This window comes from Nuphar pumila, chromosome 16, assembly GCF_984573655.1.
Source record: "Nuphar pumila chromosome 16, dmNupPumi1.hap1.1, whole genome shotgun sequence".
In the NCBI taxonomy this organism is placed as follows: domain Eukaryota; kingdom Viridiplantae; phylum Streptophyta; class Magnoliopsida; order Nymphaeales; family Nymphaeaceae; genus Nuphar; species Nuphar pumila.
The window spans coordinates 22,996,878-23,011,569 of NC_143264.1; positions in this window are offsets into that span (position 1 = coordinate 22,996,878).

A 14,692-nucleotide genomic window follows, 5' to 3' on the forward strand; every position below is an offset into this window, starting at 1 on the left:
CTAGATGCATTATTTTGAAAACAGCTGTAGGACCTTAATCCTAACTCTAGATTCATATTATCTTTGTCCAATCCAGTTATGCCGATATACCCGAATTAAAATCTGAGGTACGTGGCATACATTCTCAACTCTGGTTCTAAGGTAAGGTTTTCCAACATCCTTGAGCGCCTACCGATATACTTCGGACTGTGGCCCGCGGTACGTGGTAGGGGGGTGTTAACCCAAATAATTGGCCCAGTTGTGAGGCTCTGTCCCGAACTAGGGTTCTGGAAGAGAGCCCAGCAACGTGAAGACCGGGTAATGATAGGTAATGGAGGTTTTGAAAAATGATCACATGCAAGAAATAGATGGCTCTAAAACCTAGAGAGATAGATTTTTGAAAACTTTGAAGAAGCATACATTGTTTGCATTCAGATCCTAAATTGAGGAGAGTTGTGTTTAGACCTAAGTCTATGTGAGCATGAAAATTTCTCCTCAATATAGTCCTACCAAACCATGCCTAGTCTATATGCAGTCAATGTCAGCTAGGTCAGAATCTAGGCTCCTAGGTTCGCATGATATCAAAAGTAAAAGAGCTGACATTTTGTGAACATAATTTCGATAATTGAACCAAGTCAAGCACAATTTTGACCAGACAAGGACAGGTCCCATCTCGGTCGCCAAACCTGTTTTCGTCGCAAAAAAAATTTCCCATCTTCCCTTCCTTGCAAAAGAGAGAGAGGAAAATGCTTTTGTGATTCAAACTTGACCGGATTTTAGAAATTGTTTTGAAATACTCGCCTCCGTTTTTGAAAATTTGCAGGAAATCCATGGGATGGGGCTCGACCTGTCGGTACGAGGTTTGACCATTTCTGCCGCCTTTAACAGGGGTAATCGAACCAAGGACCAAAATTGTGCTTGACTTAGTTAAATCATCGAAATTGTGTTCTATCCTAAATGCACAGAGAATTCAGGCATGTGCTATGAGATTTTGTAAAATATAGGTTGGAAAAAAGATGATGTATGCTTGGAAAACATTGGGAGTTGAAAAGCATTTCTCAGGAAAAAGGTGGAATCAGTCTCTCAGGAAATTCTGATGAAAAGGATTTGAAATATCGAGAAAATTTATGAAGATTTGGGAAAATCATGAATGGTTGAAAATCCTGGGAAAATAGAAGTGATTCATGAGAAAAAGGTGAACACTGGAAGGGAAAATGCTTGTCAGGAAAAGCTTCAAGTTTTGAAAGCTTTCTTTGGAAAATGATTGAGATTCATTAAAAAATCCTTTGGAGAAAAAGAATTGAAACTCGGGAAATTGAAATCTTGAGAATCTTAGCCTTGAAACATTTGGAAATCAATTTTGATCTCTGAGAAAGGTGAGAGACTTCTTTTGAAAATCTTAAGAAAATAACATTTTCCATGGAAAACTGTGGAAAACTTGACTTGAAAAAACCGATTTTGAAAAATTCTCAGAGTTTCTTGAGAAATCGATTTCTTGAGAATGAAATTTTCTTAAGAAAATCATGAGAAAACCAATGATTTCATGATGCAAATGATATGAGTGAATGAATGCACTTTGAAAGATTTTCTAAGAAATTTGTTGGAAAAATGTGTATTAAGTCAAAATAAATCCTTCACATATTCTGACTGTGGCCATGAACATGTTCAGAGCTTAATTGATTTAATGCACAATACTTTGCAAAATTGGAAATATGATGTGCATTTTAAGATAGCCTAAGAGTGTAGGCTCAATGTGACTGGTAGAGAGATGATGGATCTGGGTCTCATCCATATTCCGACTAGGGCCGTAGATATGGACTCCACCAAGTTCATCAACTCCCTAAGAGTTGGTGCACGTGCCATTCATGTTCATCCATAGTGCTTTTGAAATAAAATGCATGAATCACATAAACAAGATATTGCATGAATTCAAACTATATGATATGCATCCTAATCTAAGCAGAAAATTAAATCTCTTATTCTAAAATTTACATTATTACATCACTAAATAAATGAAATAAAAGGAAATTGCAGACTTCAACTCCTTCCTTTGAATGTCCCTGCCAAACTTGAAATGGGGTTAGCTCAAATATATGGGTTTTTCCAAGATTTCCAATAATATTCTGAAATTATTGGACTTAATTGGATATAAACCATATTATCATGCTTTCTTGATATTTGAAATGATGTAAATGCAAGAAATTCAGTAGAAAATAGTTTGAAATTCGAAATTGTGGTCAAAATGACCAAAATACCCCTAATATTAAGGTTACACCTTTAAAATCAGGGTTTTTTGAAGGAAATTTTGGTAAAATTGAGATTTTGAAATTTGAATTGAAACAAATGATGATGAAATGCATGATGAGACATGATGACATGCTGCTAAACACCTTAGGACTGTAAAATCAGAATTTTGACATGCTATCATTCATCAAAAATAACGAATTTCGCTTGATTTTCGCTTGGATCAGGGTCCCGCGGGGCCCTGTTTTGATGATATGGCTAAACCGAGTCTCAAATGAATTCCAAATGCTGTCAAATTTGGTATGGAGCATCTACCTATTCTGATAAACAGCTTAGAATGATAAAACTCATGAAATGACATGGTTTAGATACTAAAATTTAAAGAAAATCCTAAAAAGGGCGGATTTCACCTGCGGATCCGGACCAAATGCAACACTTAATGCAGTAATACGAGAATTCCACCATAGAAACATATGAGATTTTGCAGACTGCTAAATTACATGAAAATAAGCAATTTTATCTTTTACAGCTCTGGGATTTGAACTACGGTGAGTTCGGTAACAGGAATTTGGTTCTGACGGAGGCAAAATCAACTCGATCCGATGTAAAATTGCATAAAAAATAGCATATTACCATAGAAATTTCTGATATTTAACTGAAAAACTAAAGACACGCACAGGAACAACTTTCAATTTTATGTTTTCAGCATTTGATCAGCAGAAACCGAGATAAAAATACGACATTACTTGCCTAACTCAACAGAACAGATAAATATGACAAAACAGGATACTGACGAGAAAAATCCAAAACAGATACTAATACTGTTCTAAAACTCATAAGCTTTCATATTCGAACAGAGGACATTTGTAACATGACATTCACGTTTTACAGATTCGGATTTGGAATAATATCCAAAGAGAACCTATCGACTTAAGTCGATCCAAAGTCTTAGAGACCCAAATCAGGCTCTGACACGTATTCCAAACTCTCGGATTTTTGTCAGATGTCAAAAAAAATCATAAAACTCTGATAAAATCATATTAAAAACTATACATCATTTCGAGTTCAGGACATTTTTTGGATCGAAAATTGGACCTCATATGAGAGATACCTCGATTTTACAAGTCGGAAGTAAAGTTTCAAAACGTATCCCGGGTAACAAAACCCGACCTACCATTTTGAACTTTTACTGCGATAAACAATTTCAAATCATTCCGAATTTTTGGCAGATTGTTGGGGACACTTAAGTGCGCATACCATGATTTTTTTAGCATTTTTAACGAAAAATAAATGCATGAAATGACGTGTGGACTGACTGACAAAAACAGAGAGTGACCTAAATGGAGCTGAATGCATGAAACATAAAAAAAAATCATAGAGCATGCTATTTTAATGAAATAAAATATAAATCTACCCTATTTTAATGTATGAATATGATGGAATGCATGAAATCTAATCAAGAAAGCATTAGAAACATTTTTGATGTATGTCATTTTATGAGAATAGCTCAATCCATCCCTCGGATGAGCTCTTTCTTTAAACGACAACACTAATGGAATCATGATATTATCATAATGAAATCAATAGGAAAGGAGATGCACCTTGCGTTTTTCTGCAGCTTTGAAACTCCCAAAATGGACGGCTACCGATGGCTTCTTTCGTCCTTCGATCCGGGCTTCAGATGGTTCACGAAAATCGACCCACGCCTAAGTCGAATTGGCAGTGGCACGAGCAAGGTCGGTGCTTCACTGCACCTTCTCCACTGAGCCCAAGGGAGGCGTGAATTCAAAGAAATAAAATCGAGTTCTGAAGGAGATCTAGCTTGAAGTTCAAAATCTAAATGGAGTCCTCTAGGCTGGGCGTGGGGCCTTGTATTTATAGAAATTTTTGGAAAAAATTGAAATTCAAAGAGGCTTAATCTGAGCCCTCCATGTGGCGCCATCTCAGAGCATGCCACTTGGATTTTTTTAGAATAAAAAAATGAGAATTTTGTGAGTGAGACACCTCAGCAGGGGAATTTAGAATTTTTCAAAAAGCTTGCTTCATTTTCTCTGCAGGAGGCTCCCAAATGACGCCACCTCAGTGTGTGTTGCTTGGGTTTGAAATTTGCTTTTTTCATAGAGCCCTCATGTGGCGCCACCTCATGGGGCTATTTTTATTTTGAATATAATAAAAAATGAGAATTGAAGCCAAGTGGGGCTCTGGAATGGTGCCATCTCAAAAGGTGTTTGAGATTTGAATCTAGAAGCAGTAGAAGCATGCCATGTGGCGCCACATCAGAGTGGCTCTTGACACGTGTCAGAAGAACAGGGCAGTGGGCTAATAAGGTGCCACCTCAGAGGAGTTTGAGTTCTACTTTTTCTGATGAAAGGAGATCTGGACATGTGGCAGTCCAGGATGGTTCCATACCTGACAAGTGTCAGCTTGCTGGAGGAGGTTCTTTAGATGGCGCCACTTCAGAGAAGAAATTTGAAATTCAAATGAGGTTGGCTCTGGAGGAATGGAGGGTGGACATGTGGAGCCTCCTCTGGGAGATCCTGTAGTGACATGTGACAAGAAGGAGGGAAAGGAGGGAAAGGGACACGTGGCACCATCTCAAAAAATGAATTTAGGGAGGAGACTTCAGGATTCGCGCAACCTCAGCCTGGAGTTTGAATATTTGAATTGTTGCTTTTTCTGAAGGAGGCAGAGAGTGACATGTGTCACTTGCTTTTTCTGAGGAAAGCAGAGAGAGACACGTGTCCCTTGCTTTTTCTGAGAAGAGCAGAGGATGACATGTGTCACTTGCTTTTTTTGAGAAAAGCAAGGAGTGACATGTGTCACTTGCTTTTTCTGAGAAAAGCAGAGAGTGACACGTGTCTGCTGCAGGAGAGAATACCTCAGATGGCGCCACCTCAGAAGGATACAACTCTACTTTTTCTGAAGGAAGCTAAGAGTGACATGTGTCACTTACTTTTCTGAGAAAAGTAAGGAGAGACATGTGTCATCCTGCTTTTTCTGAAGAAGGGAGAGAGTGACACATGTCTCTTGCAGAAGACACATTTCAAATGGCGCCACCTCAGGGGAGACAAGCTTTACTTTTTTTCTGAATAGGACAACACATGACACTTGGCGTCTCATGGTGACTTGGGAATGATACATGGCACAAGGGGAAGATGGTGGACATGTGGCGCCATCTTGAAGAGGCCCCACACTGACACTTGGCAAAGAAATGGAAAGGGATAGAAAATGACATATGAAGCCACCCCTAGGTGAACCCCACGCTGACACATGGCAGAGCAATGGAAGGAGAGAGAAAAAGGTCCAGTGGCGCCAATCCAGGGACAAGGCTCCTATATTTTTGGGTTTTTTCAAAATTCAGGTTTTTCAAAAGAAAAGTCTATGTGACACCACCTCAATGTGGGCCCCACATTGCTTCTTTTTTGAAATAAAGACAAGACAACAAAACCTCTTTTTGGAATTTTCATAAAATCTGGACTAATTGGCAAAACAGAAATTTTGAAAAGAGTTGGCCCCTGTAGGGCGATTTTGTAAAAGGAAGATATTTGAAATTGTTTGACAAAAGGGCAAAATCTGAGATGAAATTTATTGAAAATTATCCAGATTGTTTTCCTGAGAAAATATTTTGAAATTCAGAGTCCTGAGGGTAAAATGGGAAGAATTGATAATTTTGAAGACCCAAGGTTTTGAAATTAATTTTGAAAAGAGTTGAAATTCGAATCTGGATTGAAGATTTTGAAATCGAGAGTTTTGAATCCCGAAATGACATGCTGTGCAGTGCAGTGATATGAAATGCTTATACAATGCCATGCAAAGACATGTTTCCTGAAATGCCCTTCTGAAGTAGGATTTTAAAATTTTGCAGTTTGAAAATGTTTCTGAACCTAAATATAGAAATTTTGAGGCTCAGGAATGAAATTTTAGACTTTCTGCAAGGTTCAATCTCAAAAAATGACCATTTTGCCCTTCAGCTGGTTGGTAGAGATGTCAGGGAGGTGAATGAAAATTTGGGGTGTTTACAGTAACCTAATGGCATATGAAGTCCAACTTCAAGACAGACTAGAAGAAGAACCAAAAAAGAAATCTCTTTCTTTTAAGGTTACTTCTGACTCTAAAAATTCAGAAGAAGATGAAGATATTTCCCTCATTACAAGGCAATTCAGAAGATTCATCAAAAAGAGAAGATTTCAAAGAAAGGTAAATAAAGCGGATTCTTCCAATCCAAATGAAGTCAAATGTTTTAATTGCAAAAAGGCTGGACATATAAAGAAAGATTGCCCTCTTCTCAAAATCAAGCCCAAGGACCAATTCAAGAAGAAAAAGGCATTTCAAGCATGTTGGGATGATAGTTACTCCTCTTTCGATGAAGAATCAAATGAAGAAGTCGCTAACATGTGCTTTGTAGCACAAGAAGATTCAGTAAGTCAATTTGACTATGATGATTTATTAGAAGCATTCAATGATTTATATGCTAAATTTAAGAGTCTAAGTTCTAAAAACAAAGAGTTAAAAACTGAAAATTCAACTCTTGACTCTCAAAACAAAGTGTTACTTCAAGCGATAGAAGATCTCAAGAAGGAAAACTCTTGCCAAGCATTTGAGATAAAAGAAATTGGAATTAGAACCAATCTCTTACAAAAAGAAATAACTAGTCTAAAAGAAAAATCAAATGATCTTCTTTCTATAGTGACCAAATTCACAAATGGTCAAGAGAATCTAGAAAGACTTCTTGGTTCTCAAAGATGCTCGGTTAATAAAACCGGATTGGGATATAGCTTCTTTGATACTCAAAATAGAGCAAACTATGTTGTGAAGAATCAAAGACAATATTCTCAACCATTTGTTCATAGAACTAAAATTTCCAGTTCTACTAAAAATGCATCTAATCATGGAACTTATAATGCTTACAAGCCTAGACATGATTATTCTAGAAATGTTAAATCTTTTTATAGAAAGAATATTTATTATCAAAGGAAACCAAAATCCAAATGGATATGGGTTCCTAAGACTAACTCTCATGGACCCAAAAATAGAAAGGGGTCAAATGCTTTGTCTTCTAATTTTGTTGTAGGTACACAAAACAAGGAGCAAATGGATATTGGACAACGGTTGTTCCAAACATATGACTGGAAGGTCGGAGTTATTTTCCACCCTCCAAAATAAGGATGGAGGAGCCGTCACCTTTGGTGACAATAACAAGGGAAAAGTAATAGGTATTGGTAATCCAAAATTTCCCTTGATAGAAAATGTTCTTTTAGCAGATGGTTTAATGCATAATTTATTATCTATTAGTCAATTATGTGATAAAGGCTTTCATGTTTCTTTTGAAAATGATTTATGCTTAATTTCTTATTTTCAATCTAAAAAGGTCATTTTTAAAGGTAAAAGAATGAACAATGTGTATGAACTTTAACTAGATGAGTTACCCACTTTTAATAAAAAATGTCTTATTGTTTCAAATGAAATTCAATGGTTATGGCACAAAAGACTTGGACATGTTAACTTTAAAATTATTTCAAAGTTATCCAAGAATGATCTTGTAAGAGGCCTACCTAGAATACCATATAAGAAAGATCATTTATGTGATGCTTGCCAAAGGGGTAAACAAATCAAGAGTTCTTTTAAAGCAAAAGATATAGTTTCAACAAAACGCCCTCTTGAACTTTTACATTTAGATCTATTTGGACCATCTAGAATTCAAAGTTGAATGGTAGCAAGTATGCTTTTGTTATAGTAGATGACTATTCTCGATTTACATGGGTGATTTTTTTAAAATTGCAAAAATGATGCTTTTTCTGAATTTTCCAAACTTTGTAGAAGAATTACAAATGAAAAATCTATATCTATTATTAAAATTCGTAGTGATCATGGTGGTGAATTTGAAAATGAATCTTTTCTAAAGTATTATGATTTACATGGTATATCTCACAACTTTGCTTTTCCTAGAGCGGCTCCACAAAATGGAGTTGTTGAAAGAAAGAATATAACTTTGCAAGAATGTGCTAGAACCATGCTTCAAGATAAAAATTTACCAAAATACTTTTGGGCTGAAGCTATAAATACAACATGTTATGTTTTAAACCGTGTTCTTATTCGACCAATCTTACATAAAACATGTTTTGAATTATATTATGATCGTATACCAAAGATCTCATATTTCAAAAATTTTGGTAGTCAATGTTTCTTGTTAAATACAAAAGATAATCTTGATAAGTTTGATTCAAAATCTGATGAATCAATATTTCTTAGATATTCTTCTATAAGTAAAGCTTATCATATTTTTAATAAAAGAACATCTTGCATTGAAGAATCTTTACATGTTGCATTTGATGAGAATTGTGAGCAGGTTATACCTCTAAGCGAAGGAGAAGTAATACTTCAAGAAGAACCTTTGATAGAGAGTACTTCTCAAGATAATGTTCCTCTTCAACCGGTTTGGAAAGAAGTTTGTTCATCGATACGAGGTTCAACCATTCTTGACGCCTTTACCAGGGGTAATTGAACAAAGGATCAAACTTATGCCTTTGCTTTGCCTAAATTTGACTAAGAAATTATTCTAAATCCTAAATGCACATTGAATCAGGCTTGTGCTATTATTTTGAACTTGAAAAATGCGTGTGCTCTTCAGAAATATTTTAGAAATCTTAATTTTTCCAAGTGATCTTGAAATGGATTTGAAAACATCCTTTTAAGAAGAAAACTTTGAAATTCAGAAATCGATTTTTGAATTGAAAGGTTGAAATTTGAAATGAACTTGAATTGAAAGCTTCGAAATTGAATATTTTGAAATTGAATTCAAAGTTGAGAACTTTGAAATCTGAAATTGATTAAAAATTGAATTTGAATTAATTTTGGAGTTTTGAATTAAACTCAAAAATTGATTTTGAAATCATAATTGAACTTGAAATTTGAACTTGAACTTGAATTTTGGAATTCTGAAAGATTGAATTTTGAAAATGAACTTATAAATTGAAATTGAATTTAAATTTGAATTTGAATTTAAAAGTTGAAATGAAAAATTAAGTTTAGACTAGAATTTGAATTTCTGAAATTGAAAATAAAATTTGAAATTAAAATTTAGAATAAAGAATTTGAATTTGAATTTGAATTTTTAAACTGAATTTACTCTGAATTTTGAGAATTTCAAAAATCGAAATTGAATTTACTTTGAATTTTGAAAATGAAAATCGAAATTGAATTTGAGATTCATTTTGAATTTATTTTGAAATTTAAAGTTGAAATTCATAGTAAAGAATTCAAGTTTAAATTGAATTTGGAATTGGGATTTAAATAAAATTTAAGATTTGAAATTTGAGAAATGAAATGGAATTTTGAAACTTAACTAAAATCATTTTGGAATTTGAAAATTTATTTTAGAATTAAATCGAATTTGGACATGGAAATGAAATTTGAAGTTAAATTTGAGTTTTGAATTTGAAATAGGAATTTGAATTTAAAATCGAATTTGAATTTGAAAATTGAAATCAAAATTGAATTTATTTTGGATTTCGAAAATGAATTTGAAAATAGTTTAAACTTGAAAATGATTTTATTCAATTTCGGAAAATAGTTTTGAATTTAATTCTTGAAAATAAAAATAAATTTTGAAAATCACTTGGAAAATGCTTTGAAATTGAAAATATTTTGAATAATTTTGAAAATATGGAAAATAATGATGCAATTCTATTTTAAATTATGGATGTATTTAAAAGAATTTATTTGAATTTAGAATAAAAAGCAAATTTTATTCTTTAATAGAATTGAAACAAGATTAAATTTTAATATATTCATGACTATGGTCATGAACGTATTTTAATTTAATCATTATTTAAATTCCAAGAAAGAATAAAATAAAAAATTTTGTGCTTTTATAGAATTAAAGCAAGATTAAATTTTCATATATTCATGACTATGGCTACAAATATATCTTGATTTAATCTTTACTTTGAATTATGATAAAAGGAGAAAATGTATGTTTGAAAATATTATGATTTTGAAAATGAATTGTATTTTAATAAAGAATAATAATCCTAAGTATTATTCATATTCCGACTATGGCCATAAATACAAATTTTACTTAGTTTTATTTATCCTCTATTAAAAGGTGCATATGTCATTCATGTTTTTTCATTGTGTCCTTTTTTGAAAGAAAACAAAAATAAAATGCTACAATCAATTATAAGAATTTAAAATGCAACTACATGCTCATCCATTCTAAGCTTAGACAGAAAATATAAATTTTCATTAAATGTAAGTATTATAATCTTAAGTTTAAACTAAACATTGACATTTTCTAGTAAAAGTGAAGCAAAGATCTTCCAAGCTTCTCTGCAAAACACAAAATAGCACAAAGCAACAAAAATATGAAATACAAAGAGAAATTGCAAATGATGTGTTAAAACTAAAATACATATGATTATACTATGATGTGTCTGCTTAGGCTAGAATGAAAATGTATATGCTTATGCTAAGACGAAAATGCATATGCCTATGCTAAATGAAAATGCATACATATATGCAAAATGGAAAATGCATATGAAAGGATGTAGAAAGTGAGATGCATATTAATATGCATATGCTAAAACAAATGTGCAGGTAGATGACAAAAACTATTGAATGATATATGACTAAAATGAGTGTTATGCGGGTATTAATATGCAGATAACTAGTGTTATGCAGATTCAGATCTATTGGCAGACTCCAATGAGATATTTGGGCAATAAGATGCATCAAGAACATGAAGATTTGGGCATGTAAGTGCAATTTCTCCTAGCGTTTCATCACTAACAGAGGAACAATTTGACATATTTAAGGATATCAATAAAGGGCATGATGTAACTACTGATCGTACTCTAGCATCTGAAAGTTTGTTGCAGAAGGTTATGTACAACTCTTTTAGTTGTGCACAGCTGAGTACTGACATGTGATATGTTGGTACACTTCAAGGACAAAGATTCTACTTGAGGACATCTTACTGAAGTACGATTTACATGACATTTTTTCATGCTAAGATGGTGCAACCTGTCATCGCAAACAAGTATTTCTAAACTACCATTAGCCAGATCGGATTTTGTGATGTCCAATTTGCTCAAAATGAGACCATCAACCAGAGCATGAAAGAAAGCATCATTAAAATGTCCTTTTCCCCAAACTAGAACTTCTAGGTTCCTAAGAAAGATCGATGCTTTTTGAGCAAGTATATCAACATCAGAGGATGCAAGACAGATCTGATGGAATGCTGATGAACAGGTAAGCATATAATGATATGAAAAGTTTTATTGAACTACTGTAACAAGATGCTAGAAAAGAAAAAAAAATCGATGAACAATGGGGCTAATGCGTGATGTTTATCAGACACAAAATGTGATTAATGCAACAGCTCAGTTAACACAAATGTTGAAGAGAGAGATGCATTGAATGAAAATGATGCAGTGAGTGAAGTGCTAATGTACAGAAAATGAATTAAGCATGAGATGGGTATGCAATGATATGATAAAGTGCTTATAATGAAGCATCTCATACAATGAAGCATCTTTAGTGGATGAACATACGATGAAGCACCTTCAGTGGATTTAGCAACATCAACCGGTAGAAAGCTAATACAAAAAAAGTATCACCCCATCAAATTTTGAACCTTTCCTGCCCGATAAATCATCTGATATGTTAGGTAACTTGATGAATGATAGTTTGTGAAGAAATGCTTCACGATATCACCGAGGCATTTTTCTCCACATCTGGGTATCGTCCGTAAAAGGACAGTAAAATGACTGGGCTTTGGTAGAGATCCAATGAGATGTGCAAGCCTCAATTTAGAAATACTCTTGTATTTCAAAGTAAAGAAGAATGCAAGTTGTAAAGTGCAAGGCAGTGAACCCACAACCATCTAAATCTTGCCTTAACATTTCTAATGGTAAATATGTCCAGAGTCATTGAAGAAATGTGCTTGATATGTAGGTGATGAATCTCTCATCCACGATAATTCAGTGGAAGCAACACAAACATTCAGATAATTGTAGCAATAGAGAATGTTCGAATGCTAAAGACAAAGATTCTGAGGAAGACTACAGCATCCACACCAGCAACTGACAAGTTCTCATCTTCTTATGACTCTCGTATCTTCACAATCTAGTTAGGAGAAGGTACCAACCTTTCAAAACTAAAAGAATCTTGGTTCTTAATGTGCTCCTGAGCAATCCTACATGCAAAATACACACTGACGTTGCCTGATTGTTTTCCCCAGATAGAGTACAGTGACAAAAGCATTACACAAATAGCTATATTGATGCCAACAAAAGGTAAAAAAAAGAAGAGACATTCATCTTTGTTCAAATTGGACAAATAAGTTGACCATCATCATGTACAATAGCAGCCACTTAACATTGTTCAGAGATCATATCTCATGAGCCATGTGCTGTAATGCTCATTGCTCAGCATATCCTCAACACCATATCAGAATTCTATGAAGTGGACAAAGTAAGATTCTCTCAACAGTGCCTCAGTTGCAGCACCCCGACAGAGCGATCCTCACGCAACCCGAGCAAAAGGAAAGGAGAGAAGATCGCAAAGAATGTACAAATTGATACAACAAAGCAATATGCGATATGCAATGCAGATCATGAGGCACACAAATAATGTTGTGCCGAATACATAGGAGATTGATTTATAAGGTTATGATCTAATGAAATGGATCAGGGACTTATCGCCATGCTGCGATACTCAACCAGACTTTTTATGTAATTAAACATAGATGTGATTCGATGTTGCAGATGCTAATTGCAGGATCAACTCATTGCCAACTAGGTGAAAGTGAAAATGAGAATGCAAAGATGAATCAAGCGAATAACAATAGATGAATAACCTCTAAATACATAATTCCTAAATGCATATTGCATAAATGCTAAACAGTAAATGAATTGAATTGTATACTGTAAATGCCAATTCAATCAGGCTCATCAAATGCAAAGAAATTTGCACAAGTAAATTGATTTCAACAATCAACTTGCAGCAGATTTTTCAAATTGATTTTACACAATAAATTGGTTTCATAAACCAAATCGATTTCACACATGGATTTCACAAATCGGGTTGATTTCAGCAATCGACTTCAGTAGATGAGCTCACACAACAAACATTGTTGTGAACCATGTCGTGAATGATGCTTGGCAATGCTCAGACAATCGGTGCTAATAATGCTAGGTTTCATCTGATGTTGTTTGAAGACACTAATTACAAGCTATTGCATATGAAAATGCTATGAAATGCATAGTGATTAGATGCAGGGGAAAAGAGAAAGTGCAGAACAAAGGATCAATGAAAAATTGATGATGCTGAATCAAATGTTGATGTGCGTGGAATGCAGCAGATCCAAAGTGAAAAAGAGGATGCAGAGTGATGCGATGATGATGATGTGAAAGGGAAATGATGATAAGAATGCAGATGAAAATGAAACCGCAAAACGCAGCATACCTTACACTAAATGCAAACACACACAATGGTAATCAACGAAATGCAAGACACAAAATACAATTGAGAAATACAAAATGATAAAAAGAGAACAAATGCTAAATATTGGGTAGCAGAAAATGAAATAAGATGCAGAAATGAAAGTAAAAGTAATGTTGTGCGATTGTGGTTGAAGTAAAGAAATAATTCAATAGGTGAAGCAAATGCTATACGGTGAAATATAAGCTATGCAGTGAATGATGGTGAATGCTATGGATGAGGTACAAATGAGCTACAACACAAATGCAACTACGATGATGTGGAAAATGCATAAACAATGGAAATACAACAATGAATTGCAAAAAAAAGAAAACTGAAGCGTAAGCAACATGAAAATAAGAATGTGATCAGTACTCTATTGCAGTATGCAGATTGATGCTGCTATAGACAGATCGATGTTGCACCTTGTGCTTCCGATGGATAGTGGAGAATGAAAGAAAAGAAACAGTCGATGCTATGCAAAAACCAAAACGAAGAAATGCTTAAGATGCGAATTACAGAAAAGCAAAAGGGAGAAGGGTTTATTCTTATTGCAGATTTGTAGAGGTAGAGAGGTGTTTCCTCTGTATGATACCGTTGGGACAAACTCCTTCACCAATCAAGAAGAGAAACGAGAGAAAAGGAGAAAGAAGAGAAGAAGAAAGAAGAGCGGAAATCAGAAGGGAAGAGGGAAAAAGGAAGAAGGGTCCCTTGCAAAGAGAGCTCCTGGCAAAGCTCGATGCCTTCCCTCTCCTTAGTGGGTGGTTATAAATGGGAGGGCCGTTACATTTTTTTAAAATTAATCCTTCTAGGTTTTAAAAAATTTTAAAGAGAAGGTTTTAGTTACAAAGTTTTTCAAAAGGACCTAAAGTTACTCTCTGAAATTTTGCCCCCTTTTATATTCTTAAAAGAAAACCTAATATACAAGAGATGGGATCCATATGAAGTTTTTGAAAAATTTAAGAAAAATATTGAATTTGAAATTTTG